Source organism: Pogona vitticeps, chromosome 4 (genome assembly GCF_051106095.1).
Source record: "Pogona vitticeps strain Pit_001003342236 chromosome 4, PviZW2.1, whole genome shotgun sequence".
NCBI classification, from domain to species: Eukaryota; Metazoa; Chordata; class Lepidosauria; order Squamata; family Agamidae; genus Pogona; species Pogona vitticeps.
Window position 1 is genome coordinate 105,812,532 of NC_135786.1, and position 27,562 is coordinate 105,840,093.

General features: G+C 39.6%; 1 long non-coding RNA gene across 2 annotated transcripts; it reads left to right on the plus strand.

The window, feature by feature from the left end:
* Positions 1 to 1,475: 1,475 nt before the first annotated feature.
* On the plus strand, positions 1,476 to 22,145 carry LOC140706720 (uncharacterized). Of its 2 annotated transcripts, XR_012086552.2 has the most exons (7): positions 1,476 to 1,551; positions 5,592 to 5,627; positions 6,848 to 6,926; positions 7,265 to 7,333; positions 14,732 to 14,886; positions 16,066 to 16,154; positions 19,533 to 22,145. It is a non-coding gene; the product is annotated as an uncharacterized LOC140706720 (long non-coding RNA). The 2 variants fall into 2 exon arrangements; XR_013544568.1 differs by lacking the exon at positions 5,592 to 5,627 and having other exon boundaries at positions 6,845 to 6,926.
* Positions 22,146 to 27,562: the final 5,417 nt, after the last annotated feature.

Consider the following 27,562-nt stretch of genomic DNA (forward strand, 5'->3'; position numbering starts at 1 on the left):
AATAAGAAAGAAGACATTAATGCAAAGTACCTTTCTTTCTCCCTTCAAACAATTCAAAGCAGGAAGCAGCCCTTTCTTTGCTCAAACCCTCTTTATCTTTTCCTTCCTTACACCCCCAAGGAGGGGGGAGGCTGTCTCCTTCAGAGCAATGTATTCATGTTGTTTTTGTGGTGGTGGTGGCACTTGCTGCTACAAGAAATTTATCAATATTCCTTTAAAAAGTTTATTATAAGGGTACAAGTGCAGTGGAATGAAATGGGCACAACCCCCCAAAAAACATCCTTCACAAGGTAAATAAATCAACAGCAATGTTCACACATACTTACCTGTGCATCACATGAATCAAAATTTATAAAAGGATTTAAATAACAGCAGGATCAATACAACTCGGGTTCTTTTGCCATGTGTGATTGAGCCCTTACTTTGCTTAGCTGAGTGATCTGTTAAGAGAGTGTTATAGTCGTTTGCTGCCTGATTCAAGATGTGCCATTTGTTGAAGCTATGTCAGGATGTAAGTATTAGCTTGCTTCCATATTTTCTTGTGGAATTATTTTATAATTACTTTTGCCTCACCTTTTTGATTGCTTTCTTGCTCCATAGCTTTTTGACTATTCCTGTCACTGTTAAAACTGTTTTTGATGTGCGTGTTTTGCTTTTTCTGACTTTTCCACCACCTTTACTAAAATTATAAACTCACAATTATTTGGTTCTTTTGGACTAAGAGGGTTATTGATATGTAAAATCAGGCCTGCATATTTGTTGGTGCATTAGAATTTTTATCTTTGTGGGTTGGCTTAAGTCAAAGTGCTTAACCTTGTGGATTTTTGGTAACTTTTTGGAAGCACTACTTAGTCAAGATGGACTAAAAATGTCGGGAGGACAGTGGGCACAAGATTTTCCACAGCTACCAGCACATTGGCCCTCCTAGATATTACCTACACCAGGACGATTGGGCTAGTGTTGCTGAGTGGTTAGTGTGGACTTCTCTGACCCAGGATATCCTTGACAGGGAGCAGGCAAAATATTGTGGCAATTGGAACTTTGTAGACATCATGAGGAAACCCATGGGAAAGAATGACACGTGTAAGGTATGTTCTTAGGAAATTGAGGAAAATGTAGTATGATGCCCTATATGCTTTTTTTTTTTACTGTTAATGTCATCTGCATTTCTTCCATCCCTAACTGGAAGAAACAAAAAGTAAATTTGAAAACTTAAGAGAGATGTCTGAAGTCAAATGCACAGGAAACTTGCTTTTAAGTTTCTCTCCAGAAATCATTAGTTTTTTTAAAAAAACAGCTTTCTGTATCTCTTCACAATGTTACTTGATCTATGCTTCAAGGGCAGAACTGCCTATCATTCTGTGTTTACTCTCTGAACAAATCTTCAGCTGGTGACATTGTGATAGGCAAGAAGAACCCTGTTTAGTGCAGAGTGCTAGCTTTTCATTTCCTTTCCCTTCTTTTTTTCCCTGCAGATGACAAAATTCATTAGGATAAAACATACAGCAAGGACACTTTTATACTTGTTTTCAAAAACGCTCAGCATCATTGGTAAGTTACGTGAATAAACAGGAAAAAATGCAAAAAAATGTGATTTCTAAAACAACAACAGGACAGCTGTTGAATTGAAAATAGTGTAAGTTTGTTCCTTATTCATATAACTGTTAGGGGAGAATGTTTTAAAATCATTTAACATGTTAGAGCACATTTCAATTGAAATGTACATTTCATGTGGTGACTTAGAAAATATACATAACTTAAAACACAAACAATCAATAAAATACATAATTTAAACAGGAAAAGCAACAACTGTCACATCAGAAAGGAAGAACACTATCGAACAGCATAGACGTTTGAGGCATCCCCGAAACAACTTGTTTCACATTTAATTAACTAATGCACGATAAATTATTTTAATTTGACACCTAAAAACTAGCAATATGGTGCAAAGCAGAGGTCTCTGGAAAAAAATATTCCATCAATCAAGTACCACTTGAGAAAATAACTTCTTACTAGTCACAATACTCTCACCTGTGATGTTCAGAACTCTTGGGGCTGGTGAGAATCTTCTTGGCCTGGCTGGTGGGCTCCCCACCATGGCCCAACTGGTGTCAACTTTTCCCAAGCAGGTGCAGCTATAGTGGGACTCCTGCTTAAGGAGGAACCAGCCCCCAAGGAAGAGGACCTATGGACAGACACAGTTGATTATGTGTGTGTGTGTGGGGGTTGAGGTGGAGGAAGCCCAACTGTTGAATATGCAGTCCTGAGATGGTTCAGAGAATGTGCAAATGTGTGACCCAGACACTGGTAACTGGGTGGAGCTGACCCTGGTGCCTGAGGAAGCTGCCTGCATCTGGCATGACCAGGCTCAACATCATGAGGTCCACCAGTTGGAAAACCAACGTTGTATCTGGCAACACAGGAATCAGAACCATCTGTCACAGACCCATACATCCTCTGCAGCTCTACAGCCCTCAAGGAGTGAATTTCACAGCACAGCCTATCTGCACCCAGATTTCCATGTGACTGAGTGTGCCAGCCACATGCACCTATAGTTTGGCCATCCTGGTCTTGAGAACTATTACACTCATGGGGTTGGGGAAGCCACCACCAATCCTTGCAATCTGGCTGGGGAAGGGGCCCATTGCAGTCACCTCCAGGGACAGGTGTCCCAGAGACCTTGTGCTTGTTATCAGCATCACTGTTGTGGCACCCCCAGCCTGGTTCACCTGCAAAGGGTGCTGGACATGGTGGAGGAGTAAGGTCTCTGCTCTGCTCCTTAGACTTGGTTGGAAAGAAGAAGAGATCAGAAGTGAACCAAACTCCCTAGGGCCCTATATAGTTTTGTCCTGTCTGGACCCGTTGGCCCTTTCAGTTGAACATTTCTTTAAAATATAGTTTTTGGTTCTACAGCAACTTATGGCATCATCATGGTGGGTGACCAGGGGAGTGCTCACAATCCCCAAAGATGGATGTCTTTACATCATCTTGAACCATGAGAAGACATTTTGTCATATATTCATACTGGCAACAATTAAATACCACATTTAGTGAAACCATTTTTAAAACATTCTGAATCTCCTCTCAATGCCTTAAAAAAATGAAGGATAGCATACAAGTTCAGAGTTCTTACACTGATATATTAAGAAAGGAGATGATTGTGAGTACAGCCTTTGTGTTCTCCTGACAGGTGTGCGATTCACACATTGTGACCTCTACCTCCTTTGCAGCCAACTATGGAATGGCCTGAAATATCTCAATTTAAAATGTAGCAGGTTTTCTGTCAACATTTGTCCATTCAAAACTGGAACCTCAGGAATAAGAAAAAAAAAAGTCACTTTGCAAGAACCAAGGTTTTGTGTGTGTGTGTGTGTGTGTGTGTTCATTAATCAATCATTTCATTTAAAGTTTCTTTCAAATAACAAATTTGCAGTTAGCTGTGGGATGGGCAATTCACTTAGGCTTTCAGTAGTAGTTTAAAACTTTCTTGTGTACAGAGAGCTTTAGAAAAAACATCCCAGCTTCACTTTGCTCAGAGATTGATAGGTTGGAATATTATACTAATAATCTTATTTTTCAAACATTGCCCATGTCTTCAGGTTCAAAAATTTTAAACTTAACATGCCAAGTTAGTGTAAGAAAGGAAATAATTTTCTAGTGTCTTCAAGTTCTGTATTTCAACATAAGCTTATAATGCTCTCCTTTCTATTTGTGTAAGAGGGCTTCAGACATTTATTAGTATGGGCTTCTTTCTGAATCATGGAGAACCTAGAACGTGTGTGCAGTTGACTGCAACATAACATGCACTAGGGGTTTTATTAATGTTGTCTCTGCACCACATCTGCTAGCTGGGCAGGGGAAGAAGTGCAGAAAATGTGAATGCAAACAAAACACGTCACACTTTGGCTGAAATTTAGTAGCAAGTCACGATTAAAGTAAACATATTGAATCAGTGGGGATTTGTTAAGTCAATTCCTCTGTAAGCTTCATTGATTCAATGGACTTATTTCAGTTGTAACTTATACTGGATTTCAGCCATTATGTTTCTGGACCTTTGTTTTGTTCAAGGAAGCATCACAAGGTATGTAAAAAACCCAATGCACACATTGTACTCTGCGAAGTGAAGTCAGGCTATAGTCATCATCTCTATAAGAGTATGAAAAGAGAAAATTGGTCCAATTGTTATTCTGCTTCAGAGGGATAACAAAGACCCAGCTATTGGAAAATAGATGCTACTGGCAGCCATACATGTGAACACTTGTACAACACCTGCTTCACATCAGGCTTGATATTAATAAGCCAGCTCAGCTTTGCTAGCTCTAAAAATTTGACTCAGTGAGATGATGACACTGTATTTGGACACTGTGTAGATTAAAATGCTTATTTGAGGTATTATAAGGAACAGATGCAGAAGCAAAACTTCTAAGGCTAAAAAAGGCACACATTTAAATTAAGAAGTCTGCTTTCGTATTTGCATTATTGGTATTTCTTTGTAAGGTGCCTTGCAAAATTCATTAGAATTCAGCTTCATTACACTCACTGTAAGCCTCTTCAAGCTTTCCCCTGAACCTGTGTGGGCATAAAAATGTATAAGGAGATGAAGCTACTTCCACTGGGCTTTGCCTTTTGGTGCACAACAGAAGCATCATTTTTGTTCTTGATATGTTTGCATCAAAACATAAAGTTTGAGTACACATTCTGCAAAAGTTCGCCTAGGTAGACCTCTTTATATGATTGGAGACCTTTATAAAGCAAATGCTGATAAAGTCTGTATCGGCTCAATAAGCTGTACACAATATTCTTCTTCTATTCATACCTAGCAACAAATGGCGTGTGGCCATTTTATGTACTGCATTTCCCATACATGTTTTCCAGCTATATTTGTTTATCTGGCATTGTTCAGATCCATTCCAAATAAACATACTAAGGCAGTTCTGCAATACCTAACAGCTTTAATTATCCATCCTTTAAAAGTCTTTTAAAGAGATTAGAATAATGCTTGAATGAAAACACAGTACTCTTCAAAGAAGAATTCTTACTTTATTATGTACTCTTTTGGCCCTTTCAAAGGCTTTCTGTTAGCTAGGCTGCATGAAAGAGGAGATGTACTCAGTAGAGGACTATTAATGTTCATTCCATTAATTAATGCCACAAATTCAAAAGAACTGCTACTTAATTACCATGCATCTTATAACCTTTGAACCAGACATGCAGGAGTTCAATGTGATCTATCTCCTTACAACTGTTCTACAATGAGTTATGTAGGTGGGAAAAAACATCATTATGATTTATTTCTCTAGAAAGTATTCTACAGCACGACAATAGTGAATCAATTCTAAATACTTTCATAAGAAAGCTGGAGTTTTTAAGGTGGACTAGTAATGCATCATTTTGCTTTCCAAACCATTTGCTGTTTTTAATCTTTCCTGTTAAATTGCTTGTTTTTATTTTATTCCAGTTCTTTAATAAATTTATGTATCCCCCATTTCTGTTGGTGAAAAAGCACACACAGAGCTTAACAGTAATATAATTCAAACACATAAAATGCAATCTACAGTAATAAAAAATCTGTCTGTCTGTCTCCACCATAGTTCCCGATATATGAAAACTGCAATCCGAATCTTGGGGTGAGTTTTTAGGAGGTCCCAAGAACATACATCTTGTACGTTTTTTAAAAAATGGCTTATAAAATTTTAATACTTAATATTTTTTTTATTTTTAAATGATTTTACTGAATATATACAGAAAAAGATTCACAATTAGTAAAAAAGTAATACATTAAGATAAAAAACCTTATTTGTTACTCAAAGCATTGACATTATTAATATTAAAGAATTAAAATAATGGATAATATCCTCCTGTGCAGCCCTGCATGTGCAATGGTGATGATGTCATCAGCAGTAGCAAACTGCTGCTCTTTAAAGACTTTCTTTGATAATATTGGGGTGCATATGACTTCTGTGCATTGTATAGGAGTCAATCACAATATAAGATCATATTTAATCAGCAGTGATTTACCACTGCTGCTAATCTCACCACCCCTCAACATGTGGAGCTTCACAATAGGATTTCTGTCAATAAATTATATAATAATTGTTCAAAATTATAATTAATTATGGGCAACAAATTATTTTTATATAAATTAATTCCATGATGTATTTATATCTCGCATGAAAGTATGCCTTTAAATGCCACTGTGTTTGGAAATCATGTCTGGTATGCATTTCCCAAAAGAACTGTTTCTATCATTATGCTTCTGCCACAGTTTTCAGTTCATCACCTGATACTTGAGTTATTGTACTCAATTCTCTGCCATGAAATAATAACACTGTTGTTGTTGTTGTTGTTTTAAAAATATGCCATTTAATATTCCTCATTTCTCACTGCTGTCAGGAACAGTTGGAGTTATCGTTTCAGAAATGGGCAGCCCTAAATTTCTGCTAATGATACAGCTGCTCCAGATTTTTGCCAAATGTATGTTTTGGCCTGAACCTTGTGATGCTACAGAAACTGGCAATATTCCCTTCAAAATCCTCCTGTCACTTTCACGGCAGCCCACATCTAGACTCCTGTCTTTTGACTCCTGTCCTTTACAGGCTGTGCAGGAGAAACATCAAGTCCAACAGATGACAGAACAAGGAAATTTACTGTGTTTTGATGTATTCAGGATTGTGATGTTAGCTCAACTGTGTGTGTTTAATTGTTGGTTTTAATTGTGAGCCACTCTGGAAAACCTTGCAGGACCAGACCCTGAAACATAAATACTTGCAAACACACACACAAATAAATTTTGTGTGTGGAGGTTCTGTGAGATGCCATGATTTATTTGTCTCCATTTATTCAGCAGTTTTCTCCACCACCTTGAACAAACTGATGAATTACCGATTGATCACCAGCTGCTTCCCACTGTGATTTTCACAGAGAAAGTAAGGAGGAAAACCCCTACGTTCACTGCCGTGATACTGTTGGCACAGTACATGTATTTGTACCTAAATACATATGGTTTTGCATTCTGCAGCTTTGGCTTGGTGTTAACATCTGATATTAATACAAAATAAAAGAAAGTTCCTTTTTAATATCTTCTCAAACATGGAATGAGAAAAGTAAGGCAAGCTTTGAACCTAAGTCTCCCAGAACTGAAAAAAACAGAAAGCAGAACCACAGGGTTAGATCAAATTAGTAGGTGAGAAAGCTGAAATAAAGTGGATTGGCTGCAATGACTGTTATTACACACCATAATTGAACCGATTTCTTTGATTCCTAGGCCTTTGGGATCCATGCAAACCTGTCCAACTCTACTTGTCAGACACTCTTCCTTCTCACAGGCAACAAGGTATAACCACAGTGTTAAGATTAAATGCCAGTTTTTGTTAAGGATTCAGCAAGGATTCTCCTGTTTTTGATTATCAGACTGAAATACAATACTAGGTGAAGAAATTTTCTGATATTTCCTCTAGTAATATTTCTACTGTTTGTTACTGCTTTTTCCCCCCACATGTGTGTGTGGAATTTACTTTACTCTCCCTGGCATGAACTCTGACAAATCAAAAAATCATACAGTGAGTGTGATAATGACAGATTTGGTTTGGTGGTGATGTGTCTGAGAGCAGTCAAATCCAACGCAAAGGAGAGTAATGCTTCTTAAACTGGTCATACGTGAGATCCCATGCAGTTGGAGTGTGGAATATCTCCACTCTCAATAGGTTAATATTTTCTGCTCTATAGAGTGGGTCCTATAGGAGGTAGCTGGGGTAAAATATTTTAAATAAATAAATAAAATGTTACCTCACCTGATTAGTATGTCAACCAGAAAAATGCTTTATTCGCAGAACTATGTCTTAGTAGTATGAAAATAAATTTTCATTTAAAAGAGTATTTTGAGGGAAAATGAACATTTAAATATATATCTTAAGACCCTTTTTAAAAAACAAATCAATGCAAAAGTACGAGGGATGTGGGGAAGAGTAGCAATCTCTCTTGCTAAAGAATGGATGCCTTCCACCTTCCATTATTCCCCATATTTACTACTATATCTTATCTTAATAACAATGATGATAAGGATTCTAAACCCAGGGCCAGCCAAACAGACTGTCGTAGTAAAAACCAGTTTGACCTTTGCATTTGAGTTTCTTTTATGCTGATGGAATATTCTTTGCATACAGTATTCAAGACCATTGTGGCGTTCCATGACTAATGTCTATCCTTGTACTCATGATTCAATTCTTTAAAAAAAATTGGTGCATGAAAGTGCTATATTGTGCTTCTTTGTCCAAAATTCAAAATGCCAGGAAATTGTCCAATAAAGCTGTGCAATGTTATGTCCCATTTGCCAGCAGGAAAAACAATGCTAAACCTTAAATAACAATGGGCAGTCTGAATGTCTGAATTCTGATGTTACCAGTGGTAGCAGTCAAGATGGTCTACAATTGCTTTGTGTTTGGGCAACCCTGAAAATTCATTTGTGTTTGATTGAGAAGCGGTTAACTGATGAAAACAGTTAAGTTCTTGGATTTCCTTCTCCTTGGTGTCTCCTTGTGAATGACAATGAGAAGGAACGGATACCCTGTAGACCAGTTTAATGTTAGTGCGGCCTGCAAGTTTGATATGTATGACACTTTACAGTGTTGTGTGTGGAACAGAAGGAACGTACCAATCACGGTGGGGCATTCTGGCATGGTTTGGGAGTAGCTCTGTAGCGGACAAAAAAGCTCTACAGGGAACCATTAAAATTGCCCAGAATATCATCGGGCTCCAGCTATCAACCCTGGATGACATCTTCACATCCCGCTGTCTGAGGAAGTCACACAACATCCTGAGAGACTCTTCCCATCCTGCTTATAACTTTTTTGAACTGTTACCATCTGGCAGAAGATATAGAACAATTAAGACTCGGACCACACGTTTTCTAAATAGTTTTTATCCCAGAGCTATAATTGCAATTAATAATGAGCTTAAAGACCACAAGTAGTGAATAGTTAGTTGGACTGTGTTACTTGGCCTGCGGTGTAGATGTTTGTATTTTTAGTGGAGGACTTTTAGTGGGTGGGGAGTGTTGGGGGATTTTTTTTAGTGGGTGGGGAGTGTTTGGGGAATTTTATGTGTGTGCATGTGTCTGGTCTCTGGGTGTCTGTGAATTTCATTGTATGGGTATACTGTGTATATACTTACAATGACAATAAATAAATAAATAATAAAAAAAGTTTGATATGTATGACACTTTACAGTGTTGTGTGTGGAACAGAAGGAATGTACCAATCACGGCGGGGTATATGGCTCTTGGGGTTGGGATATCGTCCAGGCTTGAGCAAGCAGATACATTTCTCAATGAGTGAAAGTTACAGCAGCATTGCCATGGAGTGTTTTCTTCCATGCCTGGCTGGCTGCCTTGTTTCTGTTGGGCACACGCGGACATTTGTCCCAGCATGCTGCATTCACAACAGCGGGACATTATACGTATATACAGTGGTTCCTCACTTAATTATTTTAATTGGTGCCAAAAAACATCACTATGGGAAAACATCGCTATAGGAAAACATATGGGTTTATTAAGTGCACTTATGATTTCAAGCATTCTAAACCTTTTAAAAACCTTTTTAAACATTTAAAAGACAGCCAACACGAGGCTGTCAAAACCATCGTTAAGCGAAACAGGGGGACCCAAACTGTCATCGCGATGCAAAGCAAGGTCCCAAACATCGCTATGCAAAAATCGCCCATAGGAAACATCATTAAACGGAGCGCAAGATCGCTCCGGAAAACTAATCGTTAAGCGATTACATCATTAAACGAAGCAATCACTAAGCGAGGCACCACTGTATGTGTGTGTGTGTGTGTGTGTGTGTGTGTTTGTGTGTGATAGGCAGATAGGACATATTTAGTAAGATGTACAAATGTAGTTATTATACACACACACACACACACACACACACACACAGTGGTGCCTCGCACAGCGAGGTTAATCCATTCCGGATTAACCCTCGCTGTGTGAAAGCATCGCTGTACAGGAAGGAAACGTTCCAATAGCAGCTTTACTCACCGTACAGCGATGCTTTTCCAATGGCTGGCAGCCATTTTCGCGCCCTCCCCTCGCTTAAAAAGGGTGCGAAAATGCTGTGCGTGGCCATTTTGGGGCTTCCGGCGGCCATTTTGAGGCTTCCAGTGGCCATTTTGGACCCGCCGAACAGCTGATTGGCGGGTCGCAAAGCGAAGGTCGGTAAGCAAAACGCTTACCGACCTTCTCTGTGCGATTTTTTGCCATAGAGGCCATCGCTCTGTGATCGCATTAGCGATCAAAAAAACATCCTCGTAGAGCGAATTCATCGCTCTACGGGGTGCTCATTGTGCGAGGCACCACTGTGTGTGTGTGTGTGTGTGTGTGTGTGTGTGTGTGTGTGTGTGTGTGTGTGTGTATAACTACATTCATACATCTTACTAAATATCTCTTACCTGCCTATCATAGGCCTTATCTATGGGCTATTGCAGGTTGCATAGAATGACAAAATTGTTACTTTGAAGCTCATAGAGCCCGTGTGATCATTACACCAATTTGGTATACACCAATTTACATATACTATACCTGCGCTTTAGGTGGAACCTTTAGGTGGAACCTTTCCTTCATGGATTTTGATTGCAGCAGCACAGAATTTAGCTACTTTTGTCAGCATATCTGAATTTTGGTTTAGCTCAGTATATCTGCCAGGGCATCGCCCTGTCAGCAAAAGCAGTGTGTAATGTGCCTCTGATCGTCCAGGAATTGCCCTTATGTAAGGGAGCGGGCAAGGAAGCAAAGACAAAAAGTTGTCAGCCACCCCCCCCCCATAAAAAATGCTAGAATATGGGGATATTTCTCCTTCACCACCCTTTGTTATCTTTCCTTCTCTTCTTTGAGTACAGTACACAGTGTGAGGCAGGCCAGGGAGCAGCAAAAATAATCCAAAGAAATGGGGAGGGGGTTAAATCTCCCCCAAAAAAACAAAGGCATAAAAAGACAAAAAAAAAAAGAATAAAGAATCCAAATTAAGGCAGGCAGGCAGGCAGAAGCAGCAATCCAAAATGGATGGCATCAGGAGATCAACACACAGTAATCCCATGCATAAAGAATAACTGAAGCAAATAGAGCATTCCTTACTGACTTCCAGGCCCTTCTCTACATTTAGAATTCCTGCTTTCCTCTTGGATATTCTGACTGGCTGCTGCCAGCCCTCATGCCAATGCCATTGGGTGCAGAAATTTCTCAGGCTGTTTGACAAATGAACGGGGCAGGAGACAGAGGAGCATGAAGGAAAAATTAAAAATGCACTTTCATAAACACAAATCATTTATGTTTAAGAGACTCTTTCAGCAATCAACAAAATAACATGTATTACACACAAAACAGAGCTTTTGAGTCTTCGGAGTCTTTCTTTAAAAAAGAAAAGAAAAAAAGGAAAGAAAGAAAGGCCCATCCCCAGTCTTCATGGTTCAAACATCAGTTTCCTGAATGGTATTAGGCTCAGCCAGCCATCGGGATAATAACGCTATCCTACTTAGAAGGTTACTACAAGAATTGCTCTTTTCAAAGTGAATTCAGATTCTTTTGAGCAAAAGCTCCATGCCGATATACTTCTCCCATGACAGAGTTCTTGCTCTTAAATCCAAAGTTTTTTGTGATTTTCTAGCTGAAAAGCTGAAATCCACTAATTATCATTAATTTGAGTTACATAAACCAGAAGTATAAGCTTCCTTTTCTCTGGCACTTTCAAAGTTAGGGCCTCAGTTCAATTCCACTTTTCAACTACGAATAACTCAAAGCCTGAGGAAGCCTCTGTGCTGCCAGTTCACAAGCCAGATATTAAACAACAAAGAATAATGCCACAAACATGGTGAAACCTGCTGTGAAATATCACTTCAAAGAAAATTCACCTTCAAATGATTCCGCTCCTAATCCCTTGCTGTCCTTCATGTTTAAGCTCCCTCCACAAATGCTTGCATTGGACCATTTCTCTTCCTTCGATTCCTTCCTCAGAAAACAAACAAGACCAAAATATGTTTGTGCAAAATGTTTGACAAAATCCCACAGTCCCAGTGCTTTTCTAAAAATAAGCAGCAATTTTAAATACTTCGTTAATCAGTTTTTATATCTACTCTCTAGAGTTACTTTTTCCAGCCCAAACCACCCCCTTTTTATATAGCTGATGTTTCAATGCATTATTTTACATTGATTTTAATATTTCCTATAATCAGCTAGCTTGATAATACATTTGAAGAGTGCAGTATACAGTATGTTTGTTAATGAATTAACTAACATAAACAGATGCTTATTCTTCTGTTTAAACCAGGCTTGTCCAACCTGCAGCCCGAGGGCTGCATGCGGCCCAGGTCGGGTCATAATGCGGCCCAGTGCAATTTTCTATTTTAAAAGAAATTCCAAAGTTTCAAGTTACACTGCTGGTGCTTGCGGCCGGAATGCGGCTGGGGCACGTCACAATGGTGGGGGGGGGAGAGAGGGAAGGAAGGAAGCAGCAGGAGGGGAGGGGAGAGGGGGGCTGCGTGACTGCATTGCACTGTCCCCATCAATAGCTGGACCCCCTCCCGGCCCCATAGAGCCACCAGAGTCGAAGCTGGCAGCCTCTGCTGTCTGAGATAGCAGTTGCCAGTAAGTGCGTTTGGAGCGGGGCTGCGGAGGACGGCTAGGGCTGCCCCCCCATGCGGCCCAAATCAAATTTTCATCTTCTAATGTGGCCCAGGGAAAGTGAAAGGTTGGACACCCCTGCATATTTGGTCCATTTCTCTCCCTTTATTTCACTTTCTCATATTTATTGCACAGATTTCTAGATTGCATGATTTACATTTACAAGAATGTCACTGTCATCATCTTTAAAAAATAACTTCTCAACGGGGCAGTATAAATAATCCTTAGAAAACGAAAGGGAAATGTTAACTCTTTCTGAATTAGTAGCCTCACTTACTTTGCATATTACAGTATGTGATTTGTTGTCCAAAAAAAGGAACTGTTCCAATCTCTAGTTCAACATGAAAACCTTAAAACAACACTGGCATACTCAATCAAGTAAAACACACAGATGAATATTATGTACAGTACAACAAGACAAAAGTGTGCCTTTGTGTGCTTGATAAGCGTGCTATTGTTAATTCCAATGGCCTATCTTTCTCTTTATTTCGCAGCACTTTTTAAATACCATGAATTATCCTTTATCTTTCAATGGAGTTTCAATAGAGGGTTTTCTCCCCAGTTTCATACTGCAAATGCCAGTGGTGATCTGCTATCAGCCCACTGCAGTTCTGTTTATTATCTCTACAGCTATAAAAATTCAATATCCTGCCTTGCCCCCTCCTAAGTCTGTCTAAGATTATAGCCCAAAGAGAAGAAAATAAAGCAAAAATGTCATTATTTGGTGTGTCAAAGCATCTATATTCATTGCTAATTATTACTGCTGGTAAACTTTGACCTAGCAAGATTAAAAGTAAGGCTTTTCAAATAGAGGTGAGTTTGCAGTACTTTCTCTTGGGGAAACATAGTCAAGAGGAAAAGTTCATTGCTGTTTGTTTTTAATAGGCAGAAAATGCAACCTGGCTTTGAGAAGATAAAGTGAAGTTCTATTTCCAAAGAATTTTTATTGCAGAAATATCAGAACATTTATGCATTTTTCTCTCATAAATAGCATTCAACATATTTGGAAAATTGAGAATAGAAACCATTCCAGGAAAAAAATGGTTTGTTTAACATCAGTTAGTATGGTAGCCACCATACTACCCTGAACGTGTCTGATTGGTTGATTACTGAAGTTAAGTAATGAAGCTGATTAGTAATTGGATTAAGGCCTCAGGTGATACCAAAGGCTTTCAGATAGGTCTAGGAAATAAACCTAACTGAAACACAGGAGACCTATGGCCAGTCAGGTTTGACACCACCAGGTAGATGGACCAATTTTCTGACTCACTATAAAGCCACTTCCTATGTTCCTAGTTAACTAGCTGGGTAACATAGTGAGTTGGGTACCTGGCCACAGAAACAGAGATTGTAAGTTTGATTCCCCACTGTGCCTCTCAGGAGAAGAGCCACTCTGTATTGCCTTGGAAAAGTTTTACAGTCCTAGGGTACACCCAGACGAAGGGAATGGTAAACCACTTCTGTTCTTTCTGTTCTTAGAAGACAATAAAAAGGGTCACCGTAAGTTGGAATTGACATGATAGCACACATGTATTATTATTATTATTATTATTATTATTATTATTATTATTATTATTATTATTATTATTATTATTATTGATGATGATGATGATGATGATGATGATGATGATGATGATGATGATGATGATGATGATGATGATGATGATGATGATGATGATGATGATGAGATGACTTGATCACTGGGGGTTGTGAGTTTTTGTTCTTTCTTTTAAAAATATGATCCCTTAAAGTGCACACCCATGGTACAACTGAATCGAGAAAATTTGGATCAGGAAAAGTTCTTGGTACAACTATTACAGGGATGAAATCATGAGCATGACTTTGTTAGAAACTAAAATCCCAACCCTGAAAATTAGCATGTATAATGGAAAGGAAGGCTCCATGGGAAGTGTGAGTTACTAAACAGCAGGAAATGTGACTTTGGCATTGTTATTCTTTAGTTATGACTGTAAGACTTGAAGGAAGGGATTTACATGGTGATAGAGGTCTTGATAGTTTTAAATATTTGCATACAGCTGTCGCTTCGTGTTTATATTTTAGGTGATGGAACTTCAATGAAAAAACTATTATGACAGTGGTGTCCTTCCCATGCTATCACTTCTACCCTCATGAAATATTGGGCCCTCCTTACATACTTGCCCATGCCAAGGAGGAGAGTTCTGGACTCAGAAGAGCTTTGGATAAAACCCTGGCTGGTGAATATATGCTTCTGGATGATGCAGAATAAGAAGTAGAATTGTGTCCCTTCAAGCTTTCTCATAATCTTTGGCTATGTTGGTTAGGGCTGGTACCAGATTTAGGCCCAAAGTATCAGAAAGACCAGAGTTATCCATCTTGGTCAAGAAGAATTGTTCCTGCCACTAACTCAATAGTGACACGTATTCATCTATTTTATTAAATTAGCCACACACATATATGGATGAAAGAAAATCATGGAAATGTCTCCTGTACCTATACCCACAGCCCAGGGCACTATAAAAGGATTTTTTTTTTTTTTGAGCTTCCACTGCAAGGATTAGGTCGAGAACATAAGGATAAGTGGAGATTGAACAGCCTAGAAGTCAGAACTGACTTGATGGCATCTTCGTCTTCTTTGTCAAACTCTTTTCTTTTTATTACAAAATGTGAAATAAAATTAATCGTTAACTAGGATTCAGATATGGCACACGAATAATTTACTCTGATGTGTGTAGGAAGGGGGAATACTTCCATTTTTTGCACCTTCTTATATCATTTACTATCAATTAGGGATTTTTTAGAAGCATCCTTGACTCAGTCTTTTCCCAAATAACAGGCTCATGGATTGGGACCAAACCATTCTGTGCTGTTTTAATGACATTGTGGCCTGAACCTTGTTCAAGTTCTTGACAACATTTGTGAATTTCCAGTTCTCATTGAAACTTAGATTTTTGCAAATGTGGAAACATATATGGCAAAAACAGGGCATAAATAAAATGGAACAATCAGGAAAGAAAAGCACAAGCAGCTGTTTGCAGAGCCGGTGCTCTGTTTCAGTTTTATCCCCCATTGTTTTCTTCAGCTGCCAGGAGAATGTCTCAATCACCTCGCCTCCCAAGGCAGACGGGGGAACAGTGTAAGTGGGGGACTTTAAAAGGGCAGTGGCCACATTTGTCTTTGATTGCCTCTTAAAAGGGCAATTCAAGGAGCCTACTGTTCTACACTTTATATTTTTTCTGTCCCTACTCTTCCTGTTCCCTGTATGTGAAATTAGTGGTGCTGCAGCCTCAAGATTTTAATGATTGAATAAATGACTTTGCAGCTGGAAAGAAAAGACAATTTCTAAGGTGAAGAGCACACTTTCCTTCATTTTCATTTTCCATTCCGTACTTCTAATTGTGACTCATGAATTGCAGATGTAACATCAGGGATCTGCAGGCATGCTGCTCCATTTTCCCAGTAGAACAACCTTGTTACACCACGTGGTCAGCTTGGAAATACACAGGTATTTCGGATTTGGTTCATTTCTACACATTTGTCCAAGGACAAAACACATGCCATACCATTATCGTTATTATTACAAATATTGAGGTCAACATGTACATTTAAAAATACAGGATGTTTTGTGGTGTTCTCAAATAAAGGAAAGTGACAGACCATTCTTCTGCTCTTTCAACTCCAGTCCAAAGGCTGAGGTGTAAATCTGAATAGCTCACCATATTTTCAAAAGAACTATTTATTAGAGTCCTTGGCAGCTTCTTTGAGTCCCTTGCTTAGCTCTCTACTGCAGACGGTTGTCATAGAAACAAGGTTGAAAATCATTTCATACTTTATGGATGCATTGAAATCCATATTAAAATTACAAAAATAAAAAGATGCAGATCTCTTATTTTCCCCTTGAAAATGCCTATGTACTTCTGCTAAAACCCCAAGGTTGTGTACTTCTAGTTTCTGAAAACCAACAAAGGTTAAGTTCCATGTCATCTTGCACATAGGTCCTGTGTTATTTCACAGTTTCTGTGGATTTGACAAATGCTATGCATGAGCTCTAGACTGGCAGGTCTGAAAGCTCATAGGAGTTTCCACACTCCCTGCCCTGTAATTCAGACATGTACCCAGTAATTAAGTGAAGTAAAAAACGCCAAACGGAATAATTGGCCACCAGATGGCACACAAGAAAAAAAATCTAGTAACTTGCAACTTCAGAGTTTCAGCAAAATCTATTATGCTTTTCCATCTAGCTCAGTGATTTAGATATGCTGTTACTGAGCCAGAGGTTGGGAGTTTGATTCACCACGGTGCCTCCTGTGAGCAGAGCCAGCCTGTGTGGCCTTGGGCAAGTTGCACAGTCCCAGGGCACCCCCAGAAGAAGGGAATGGTAAGCCACTTCTGAGTACTCTCCACCTGGAAAACCTTGAAAAAGATTTATTTATTTTATTTATTTAGTTGCAGAGTCTGGGAGTAGTGACAGAGAAGGCTGTCTCTACTGTCATCATCATAAACCCAAGCTGTTTAGGGCTTTATAGGTTAATACCAGCACTTTTGAATTTATTTATTTATATTTATTTATTTATTGGACTTATATACCGCCCCATAGCGCTACAAGCACTCTCCGGGCGGTTTACAATTTTTAATTATACAGGCTACACATTGCCCCCCCAGCAAACTGGGTACTCATTTTACCGACCTCGGAAGGATGGAAGGCTGAGTCAACCTTGAGCCGGCTACCTGGGATTTGAACCCCAGGTCGTGAGCACAGTTTTAGCTTGCAGTACAGCGTTTTAACCACTGCGCCACGAGGCTCTTCTGAATTGTGTCCAGAAATGGATTGTTAGCCAATGAAGCTGCTGTAAGAGGGGGATCACATTATCTCCATAACCAGCCCCTGTCAGCAGTCTGGCTGGTATTTTGGACCCTCTGGAGTTTCTGAACACTTTCTAAAGGCAACCTCATGTAGAGTGTGTTACAGTAAATCCAGTCAAGATGTAACTAGGGCATGTGTCATTGTGGCCAGATCACTCCTGTCAAGAAACAGGCACAGCTGGCACACTAGTTTAAATGTGCAAAGTCACTCCTGGCCACCACTGAAACATGGGCATCCACACTCAGAAATGAATCTAGGAGCATCCCCAAGCTGTGCACCTGTGTTTTCAGAGGGGGGTGTAACCTCATCCAGCACAAGCTTCAACTCTGTTCCTTGATCTGCTTTTCAAGTGACCAGGAGAACCGAAACACCTTCCTTGGATTTAGAAGGGAAGGAGAGATAGAGTTGGGTGTCATCAACATACTGGTGACACCAAACCCCAAAACTCCAGACAATCTTGCCAAGCAGTTTCAGGTAGATGTTACTGTAAATAGTATAGGAGACAAAATAGATCCCTGAGGGGCACCACAGACTAAAGGTGAGGGTGTAAAACAGGAGTCCCCCAGGACCACCCTCTGAGTTCTGATCTCCAGAAAGGACTGGAGCCACTGTAAAACAGTGCCCACACCAGACAGAAATGGCCTACACCAGAAGATCACTGTAAGTCAGAATTGACTTGACAACATATGATTCTTCTCCTTCTCCTTCTCCTTCTGGTTGTTCATTTAAATGCTTTTGTATTTTAAATGGAATGAGTGATATGACAAAAACACTGTTAAAATATATATTTTGAAAACTTTTCTTTTCTTTTTCTCCTCATTGCCTTCTCTTGCTCAATCTACAGAATCCTTCTGTGTTTAAAACAGGGATGCTCCTTCAGATGTGGTTTGGTTGCATTCCCATCATGGCTAATGAGGCATTTTGGGAGTTGCAGTTTAAAAAACATTTGGAGAGTGGCAGTTTGACTACTCTGAATAACTGTAAAATAACAAATTCATTCTGAAAAAAAGCCATCTCAACTGTACCTGTTTGTTTTAAGCAAATTATGCATGTCAAAAACTATCAACATCAAGTTGATCTAGGTAACTGAACTAGGTATCCAGTGAATTGGGGAATGATACTTTGACCTGACCAAGGCAGATGATGGGCAAGAAGATTTAGGTGAAATACTGTGGTATGGCTAGATAAGCAATATAAAAATAGATACAGTTGTCCCTTGACTTACGAAGTTAATCCTTTTGGAACAGTGGCCATAAGTTTAAATGTTCGTAAGTCAAAGCACCATTTCCCATAGGAATGCATTGAAAACCGATTAATCCATTCTGACCAAAGAAAAAAATACCCCCCCAAAAATAAAACACTGCAAGTCCCACGCCAAAAACCCCAACAAAAAACAAAAAACAAACCCCAGAAATGTATCCCTCCAGCCCAAACCCACCCTCCAAAACCCACCCAGAACAACTTTTTTTAAAGGAAAAAGTAGCACTTTACCAGTCCGAAGCCTCTGCAGAGGCTTCCTGGCCTTCCAAAGCACCAGCACCCAGTGGCTTCTCTTTCCTCCTCCTATGCTGCTACGGAGCCCCTCTGAACCACGCCTTTGGTGGTGTTTACTCATGAGTAGACCTGTGCCACCCCAACTCTCCTTCCTCCTCCTGTGCCCCAGGAGTAAAAAAAGTTCCCTAACCGCCTGCTCTAACCGTTGGGGCGAAAGAGCTACAAAGAAAGCACCCTCTTTGCCACCAGCAGTTTGAATTTCCCGCCTTTCTCCCCTGCCTTTTTCCGTTCGTAAGTCAAACCTCCGGCCGCAAGTCAAATCAAAATTTTGCAGCCAGAGCTGTTCGTAAGTCACATTGTTTGTAGGTCAGGGCGTTCAGAAGTCAAGGCACCACTGTACTCTAGTTGCCTTAGCCTAGAACAAAAGATGCTCCCAGTCATGAGGACTTTATTCATAACAGGAGAAAGATGTCACTGATGGGACTGGACTCTCATTCTAATTCTCTTTGTTGTGTGAATGCCTAGGTGCAGCTTCTAAACAAAGACACTTTCAAGGCAAGCTTCATGATTATCAAGTGACTCAGCAAGTGATCACCTATCCACAAGAGTCACATAGCTCCTATTTAACTGTCTCAAGAATAACGGTCACATTTTGGTCCAGCTCAGAACCAGTTTACCTGAGAGACTATCTTCTCCTGAATAGACCATGATAATCTTTACCATCTGGAGGGAAGATTTGCTTACAACACAGCCTTGTGAAGTTGCATTGCAGAGAAGAGACTTCTCCATTATGCCATCCATCATGAGAGGTGATCTGCCCACTAAGCCATTGGATGTAGGTATGGGAAAAATATTTTAAAAACTTATATGGTGCACCCTCCTATGTTGTTTCTATGGCAAAATATGAATGTACACCAAATTTCAGGACATTTGGTGATGTTTTGACCCCTGCCCAACACAATTAACTGATTTAGTTCATAAATCATCATTTTCCTATACTAAAATCATGCCAAAATATTTGTAATATAAGACAGTTTATTATATAGAGAAGACAAACTACATATGTAGTAATTAACAAGTTTGGTAATAGTGAACACAATCATATCAAATCATTTCACTGGATTTAAGGTTTTGTGGAGGAGAATGTTAATTTCTTTAATGTCTTTCTTTGAAAGTTGGGAATTTGTTTGCGGTGATATTCAACCACTTGCAAAAACCCCTGTGTTTCATCATTGGTAATGCTAGTTGAGAAGTCTTGGATTAGTTTTACAGCCCATTCTGACAGATCATTCACCACTTTGACATGCTGCACATATGTCTCAGTTTCTTGGTAATTGGGATCATTATGCCATTCACAGGTTTTCCTAGCCAGTCAGCGCCAATTCCCATGCTGTGTAACAAGAACCAGGATTTAGGCCCCTTAAGGTATGATAGTTTTGTACTGTGGCTCAGAAAAGGAATAGGAAAAGTTGGATGGGTCCTTTTAAACTCTTTTGGTCCAGGAATTTGGAGCAATGTTTGAGCAACCTGCTGCTGTTCTGAAGAGGAAAGTCTGTTTGAATATAGAGAGAACACAGCACATTCTTTGGTTAAGTATCAGAAGTGCCTTTCCATGGATTTTATGGCTGCATTTGCAACTTGTGGATCATGCTTGCAATACTTGTTCAAGTTATGCCATAGCGTGAGATCATTATACTCTGCATTGGCCCCAATAGATGAAGAGAGCCAGTTTTCAACATAGAATACTGCATTAAATTTGTATAGTGCTTCCAGTTTACTGATCATGGCTTTGTCATATCCTGCCTGAGCACTGAAAGCCAGTGTCTTTGCAGGATACAAAATGGATGGCATCCACTGAGCATGATGTGCCGCTCCTGGTTTCAGCCAGTGTATTCCTCTTTCAGGTGTCTCATCTAGAAGTATCAACATCAATTCAGCACACTCCTGATAGTCAGTGTGAGGTAGCAAGTTCTTTCTATTTGGAGTATGAAGTATTCTATTTGGTGATTGTATAGAATTTTCCTTAGTGAGTTTCCTGTGAGACCTGTCTTCGATTTCTAGGGGTCTTAAAATAAGCTTCTGTGTTAATAGTTGACCGAATAGAGTCCTTGAATTGAATGAAATTGGTTTTTTCAGGACCTGATGTTGCACCAAACAATTCTTTGTGAACTGAACTCAGGATTCTTTCAAATATGTGATGCCGACAAGCCAGCAAAGTGAACTCAAGCTCCAATTTTCCATCCTGAGTTTGAAGCTGTAATGTCAAAAACAAGGGATCTCACATTATCTGAAATCTCCCACTCGTTTGCGAGGGCAAATATAGCTCTTGCTTGTTCTTCACCTCTTATGTTTGTAATTACTGGGATATCAAGAACTTTGCCTTCTTTAAAGTCTGGCCTACCATATACCTGAATCCCTAGTCTTTCTTTGTTTTCTTTTTTGAAGCCTGGTACCAGTTTACCATCCCAATATAGTGCTGAGTGCTTCAGTGCTGTGAATGTAGCCTTAATTGCTTGCACTGATGATTTCCTAACTTTTTGACCTGCTGTAAAGAGTTGCTTTTTCCAGTGGAACTCCACCTTTTGTAAGAATTGTTCCCATGAATACTGTTCATTGACCAGCTGATAGATTAAGCCTGTCCCCCATGGTTGATATGGTTTTGCTTGTAAATAGATTTCTGGGTAGTGTTAAAGCAACTGATTAACTTTTTCTATGAAGTGTTGTACCTGTACCTGTTGCACCACTGCTAGTTGAAGGAAATACAAACTCTGGATTTTCAATTGAATCAGGTTGAGCATCCAAGCCATCCAAATCACTTGAATCAAGGTAACCAACTAAACCAAATTTATCAAGTTCTAGGCTACTGCTTGTGTTTATCTTGGTTGAAGCTTCATCTTGGTGATGCTTCTCCCTTGCAACACGCTCAATTTCTTTTTCATTATGAGAAAATGTCCTCATAACTTTTGCAAAGTGTGTCTTATCAAGACCACCTAACTCCATTTTTCGACATGATCGTCTAAGAATTGCACATCTTCCAAAATCATTTCTATAGTCCTACATCTGTCATGTTCTGTAATAGCAATGGCATTGTCATGTGCTATGTCACAGAGTAGAATAAAAGATTTGAGATAGCTTTCACTCTCAGTGGGGAAGTTCTTCCTTGTTTTATGTTTCTGAAGATTTTTGTATTGCACAATTAATTTATTGAGTTTTGCTTTCCTCTGATAGTGATGCCTGTCAGAGTGATGCCACTCTGATAGGCATCACAAGAATGCCAGAATGCTCCCAAAACTGTTCTGCCTTCAGGATAACAAATTTTATAACATCATCCTTTTTATCTTTCTACATGGGTCCACGATTGAGGAAAAACAAAGTAGCAAAGCACATCCCCATTGGTGGGCAGTTGAGATCCTTTTTTGGGGGTCAAATCTTGCAGTAAATTACCTATGAGCCACCTTTCAGACACTTCTCTATCATCCTTTTAAAGTACCGGTTGGTTTGGTGTGGATGAAATTAGAGGAACTACTTCCTAAGGTGGTTCTTTTTCCATATTTTCACTCATTGCTGCCTTGATTACAACGTATAAAAGATAAAACAACAAGTTTACAACTTGCTACCATGTTGTCAATGTCTGTTTTAAACAGAAAACTATTTTTGAGGTGGGTGGGGGTCAAAACATGGCCTACAGACTTGAAAATTTGCAGGCAATTATGTTTCAGTAATGGTAACAATATGGTAGGGGTGTACAAAGAACATCTGAATTTTTTTTTTTTGCAATGGCCTACTTCCCACTGAGAACAGGAGGGTTCTCCACATGGAGTGTTTTCATTGTCCTCTGAAGAATGATTTGTTCATCCAGTTTTTTTAAATGTTTTCTTTATTTTCATCACTTTTGCCAGCTCTTCCTATGCCCAGCAGTTTTAATGAAACATGTCATAAAACATTTATTTTTATAGTTTCATTTTTCATTTTGATTGATAGGGTTTATTCTATTTCGATGGTCCCTACTGTTGTAAATCATTATGGTGGAGCACAGTGGACAAACCTATGCTGTGGGGATGAAATAGGTTGAGAAGACTCTATGGAGGAAGGGTAGGATGGATATTCAGTAAATAAATATATAGGAACTAGAGTAGGCTGATGAAATACAGCAGTCATTTTTAAATGGGGCACTCAAACATGACTCTATGGAGCATTCTGGTTTTTCTCTGTGTCTCCTTCTTTGAATAGTAAAACTGAGAGGCACTTCCATCAGTGAACTGGTGAGACAAATGGAATTATATGGATATGAACCAGTACAACTGAAGAAAAGGGTGACTACCGCAAATCAATTAATTGCATCATCTCCTAGCCAGTTTACACTTGCTGTGAAAACCAAGGTGATTTAAGGACTAACCAGCAAGCCAAACTATTATCTACCTTCCTCCCTTCCTTTATTTAATAAAGAGAGAAACTAAATAGAAAAGTAGTAATAACTTCCAACTTGGATGAAACCAATAATCTTCTAAAAATATGCATTATTTTCAAAGCAGCATCAGAATGTTCCAACAAAAAGAGGCATGTGACAGAGGTGGCACAAGAGCATATGCCCTAAATTCTTTGTACTAATGTGCAATAGATACGATCTGAACAGAATTTCACTTCAACTCTAAAATGGTATATTGCCACTATTAATTTGATATAGGAATAGGCATGGTACTGGTACCCAACAGAGAATGGGTAGACTGGAGCCAACCAGTGAAACTAAGTGTTAATGAGGCAAGCCAATACTGTAGTTTTATTTACAACTATGCAGCTTTATAGAGTATTTAAGACAAAATATTTTATCAGTTTTAGAATGCAGAAGACATTGTAGCAATTGGTCCCAGAGAGTCTTCAGATTCTCAAGAAAAATGAAGCAATTTCTTGTAAATTATCTCCTTCCTGCATAGCTGTCTAGGCACTACCCATTCTTTATTAATTTGAAAATGTCTTCATCTGCTCTGCCCATAGCAACCTTGTTATATGATTTAATGTTTATATAGACTCCAGTAATGACTACAGGATTCCTACATAGACAAGGTTTACTGGATTGGCCCCTTGGGGCACAGTGTGTTGGGCCATCTGCCTCCTCTGCCGCATATTCTCAATTAAATTTGATAAGAACACAGAAATTATCTTGTGCAGATTTTGTTCATTTTAAAGATAGATTTATGGGAGAAAGCTCTAAAGAACTGTATCTTATTTCAATATTGAGACAGACCATTACTCCTTTTTCCCCATTAATATCAACTCCGACTGGCAGTGGCTCTCCAGGATTTCTGTCAACCTCTACTGCATCACCTTTCCCTCTCTCCTCTAAGCCTTCCATTCAGTATCATGTTCTGATCAGTATTTTCCTGAGCAAGGCAGTGTGGGTGACGTATCCCTGTCTATATACCTGTGGCATAGATGGTCTCCAGCACCACCTTCGCTCTGCATAATGCCTCACTCTGAGAAGAGTCCCCTTCAAAGTTGAGATGCTTGGCCCCAATGGCTTTTCTGAACAGACATGCCAATCATTCTTCTGCTGAGGCAGAAAGGTGCAGAAAGCATCAGAGATCTTCCTTTTCTGAATTGCCAGACTGAGACATCAGTGTGGGTTGGACAGCAGTGACCAGCATCCAATTCCAGATGCAGGGAGGTAGTTTCCTTGGTGATGATAAGCATGTAACCTGCTATCCTGTTTGAGATGTGCCGCCTCATATTTGATTCATTTTGAAACAAATGTTTAAAATTAGTTGAACATTTTTAGAGTATCCTAATTTTGAGCACACCAGTCAAATACCACCAGCATTTTAAAACTGTGGAGTTGTACTACTCACAACTAAATTTTGGGGGATTCCACAGTCTTTTTAAAAATATCATTTTAAAGCTCTTAAGGCTCATTAGATACCCAATATGGTCTAGTGGATAGAGTGATGGACTAGGACTCAGGAGGCCTGGATTCAAAACCTTGCTCAGACATGGAAGCTCACTGGGGGTGTGGAACTAGTAAAATCACTCCTTAAATATCTCACTTACCTTGAGAGCCCTTTTAGGGTTGCCTTAAGTCATCTCCAACTTAACATCACATAACAACAAGAAAGGCTCATGAAAGAAGAAACATATTGTGTCTCATACTTTTGGCAGGCATGTGTATCATTTTGGAGAAATAAAATGCAAAGCATTGTGCTGCTTTTAAAATTTAGAGAACTAAAATGCACAGAGTCAGAAAACCCACAAACACAAAAGCTAGAAGTACTGTGAATTAGGTAATGTACAAATAAATACACTTGGTAAGAAAAAATGTAGAAAATGTCCAAAAGCTTAAGTATGAGAAGAAAACAGAAATAACTCAATATAAGAGAAGAAAATACAAGTAACATTCAGAGAAACCCAATAAAATCAAAATGGAGATATTTTCCCATCTCTACTTCTGGCAGAGATAATCTTGTGAGACTTTCAAGGCTTTGCTCAATTTAAAATATTCTTCGTTTCAGAAAAAAGTCACTGAGCAGAAGGATAAAACTCTGCAAAAACAAAATCAAGAAATTTCACGCAGTATCATAAGCAGTTACAGATCTCTGAAATAACACCATCAGAGGAACAAAAAATGACATTATTAGGAACAGCATACATACTGTTCTGTATTTAACAGATATTTAAGTTTTTTGTTAATACTTCTATCTGTTTTATAGTACCAATCAATGTTTTTATAATTTAGATTGACTGTGCCTAGTATTTTTGAATCATTGCCGTCATCATCATTTGGTGATCCTTTTCAGAGTTTCCAGGTAGAGAATACTCAGAAGTGGTTTACCATTCCCTTCTTCTGGGGATGCTCTGGGACTGGGCAGCTTGCCCAAGGCCACACGGATTAACTGTACTCACAAGAGGCAGAATGGGAAATCATACTCCCAATCGCTGGCTCTGCAGCCAGATACCTAAACCACCGAATTATCCAGCCAGCTGCAAGTTTAACTTTAGTATCCTTAAGAGACAGGAGTGGCCTGCCAACACTAGGTAAGCAAACATCTTTAATGAAAACTTCTGTATGAAGATAATAATAAAATGGCGGGACAATCAAAATTCATGTCTTGCTATGAAAGCTTTGTAGCACTAAACATGGCTACACAAGAGTCTGAGGGCAACGAACAACTTAATATCAAACAACAGCATAATTTAAACAGGACTGATTAAAAGTGCAGTAGCCAAGGGAAGATAAACACCTAGTCGAGCAGGGTTGTACAGCTACAAGAAAAATATCTGTGGTAGTTCATGCAGTCAACAACTTCTCATTCCTACACCAAAGGCATGTTGGAGCAAAGGGAGGGTTCATCTCATCAATTGCCTCTTGGCAATTTCCTTTGCTCACCCAAGCCCGGAATAAAGACACGAGATGACAAAAATTGATTAAATATGGGCCACACTTTATTGAAATTAAATTATATCTGCCAATCAATTATCCAAATATAAGGGGCCTGCTGTAGTGCAGAAAAGGTGACAGGTAGGGGTAACCAAAACCCCTTAATCTTGATTGGGTGAGTCCCCAGCCCCCAGGTTCCAGCGGTCTACCAGACAGCCGGAACCCAGCCGACTGCTAATAAAACACCCCCAGACCTCCAAACATCTTTACTTGATGACTATTGGTCCAGAAGTGGCCCAGCGTATCCTTCCCGAACCAGGCCTGTAAGCGCATGATCCACAGAGCTAGGAGGTCGGATGCACTGTTGGCTAAGATGAAATTACAATTGGGACAAACCGAAAATACCTGTTTTTCTGCACTACCAGCCACAGCATAGGGACTAGCATAGCTAAGATCCATGCCCACCACCGAGCCTCTCAAGCTCAAGAAGCAGACCCCTTCTAATAGCATCAAGAAATATGTCCAAACCTGCATCAGACAGGTGGACACCATCAATGTGAAACAAAGAAGCATTACTCAATTGAATCCTGTGGTGACTGACCACAGAGCCGAGGCCGCCACTGCAGACACCTCTACATACTTCATGATTAACACGCCGATGGGCAGTGTTAACATCAACAGTGCTCTGGGCGCCCCGCCAGGCTAGCTGCAGAATGATCGTAGACCACACTATCCACATAGTGGGATACCTGGCATTCAACTTTTCCAGGTTGCAGAAAATGTCCAGGATCAAAGCCTTACCATGAGCACAAGGCAGGTCATTACCACTTAAGTGGATCAGCAGAACATCTGGTGGGGCCAAGCTGGATCCAGATCAGACCACGAACGCCTCTCCAGGAAACAAAAGCATGGGGACCAAGCCCCAAATCAGTCCCCAAGTGGGAATTGGCAGCATAACGTTCTGCCCAATACACAAAGCTGTGGCTGACAATCATGACGTGTTTCCGACCTCCAGTCCCTGCAGCACCTGTAACGACACAGTAGCCTCTACCTACACATTAGGTAAGTCTCTAAAGCATTTCTAATAACAGGAAGAAGAACAATGGCCCAAGTGTTTTATCTGTTCCACATTGTAACCGAGTGCAGCCACCGTGGATGCAGCCCCAATCCTGAAAGAGTGTGTTCTGAA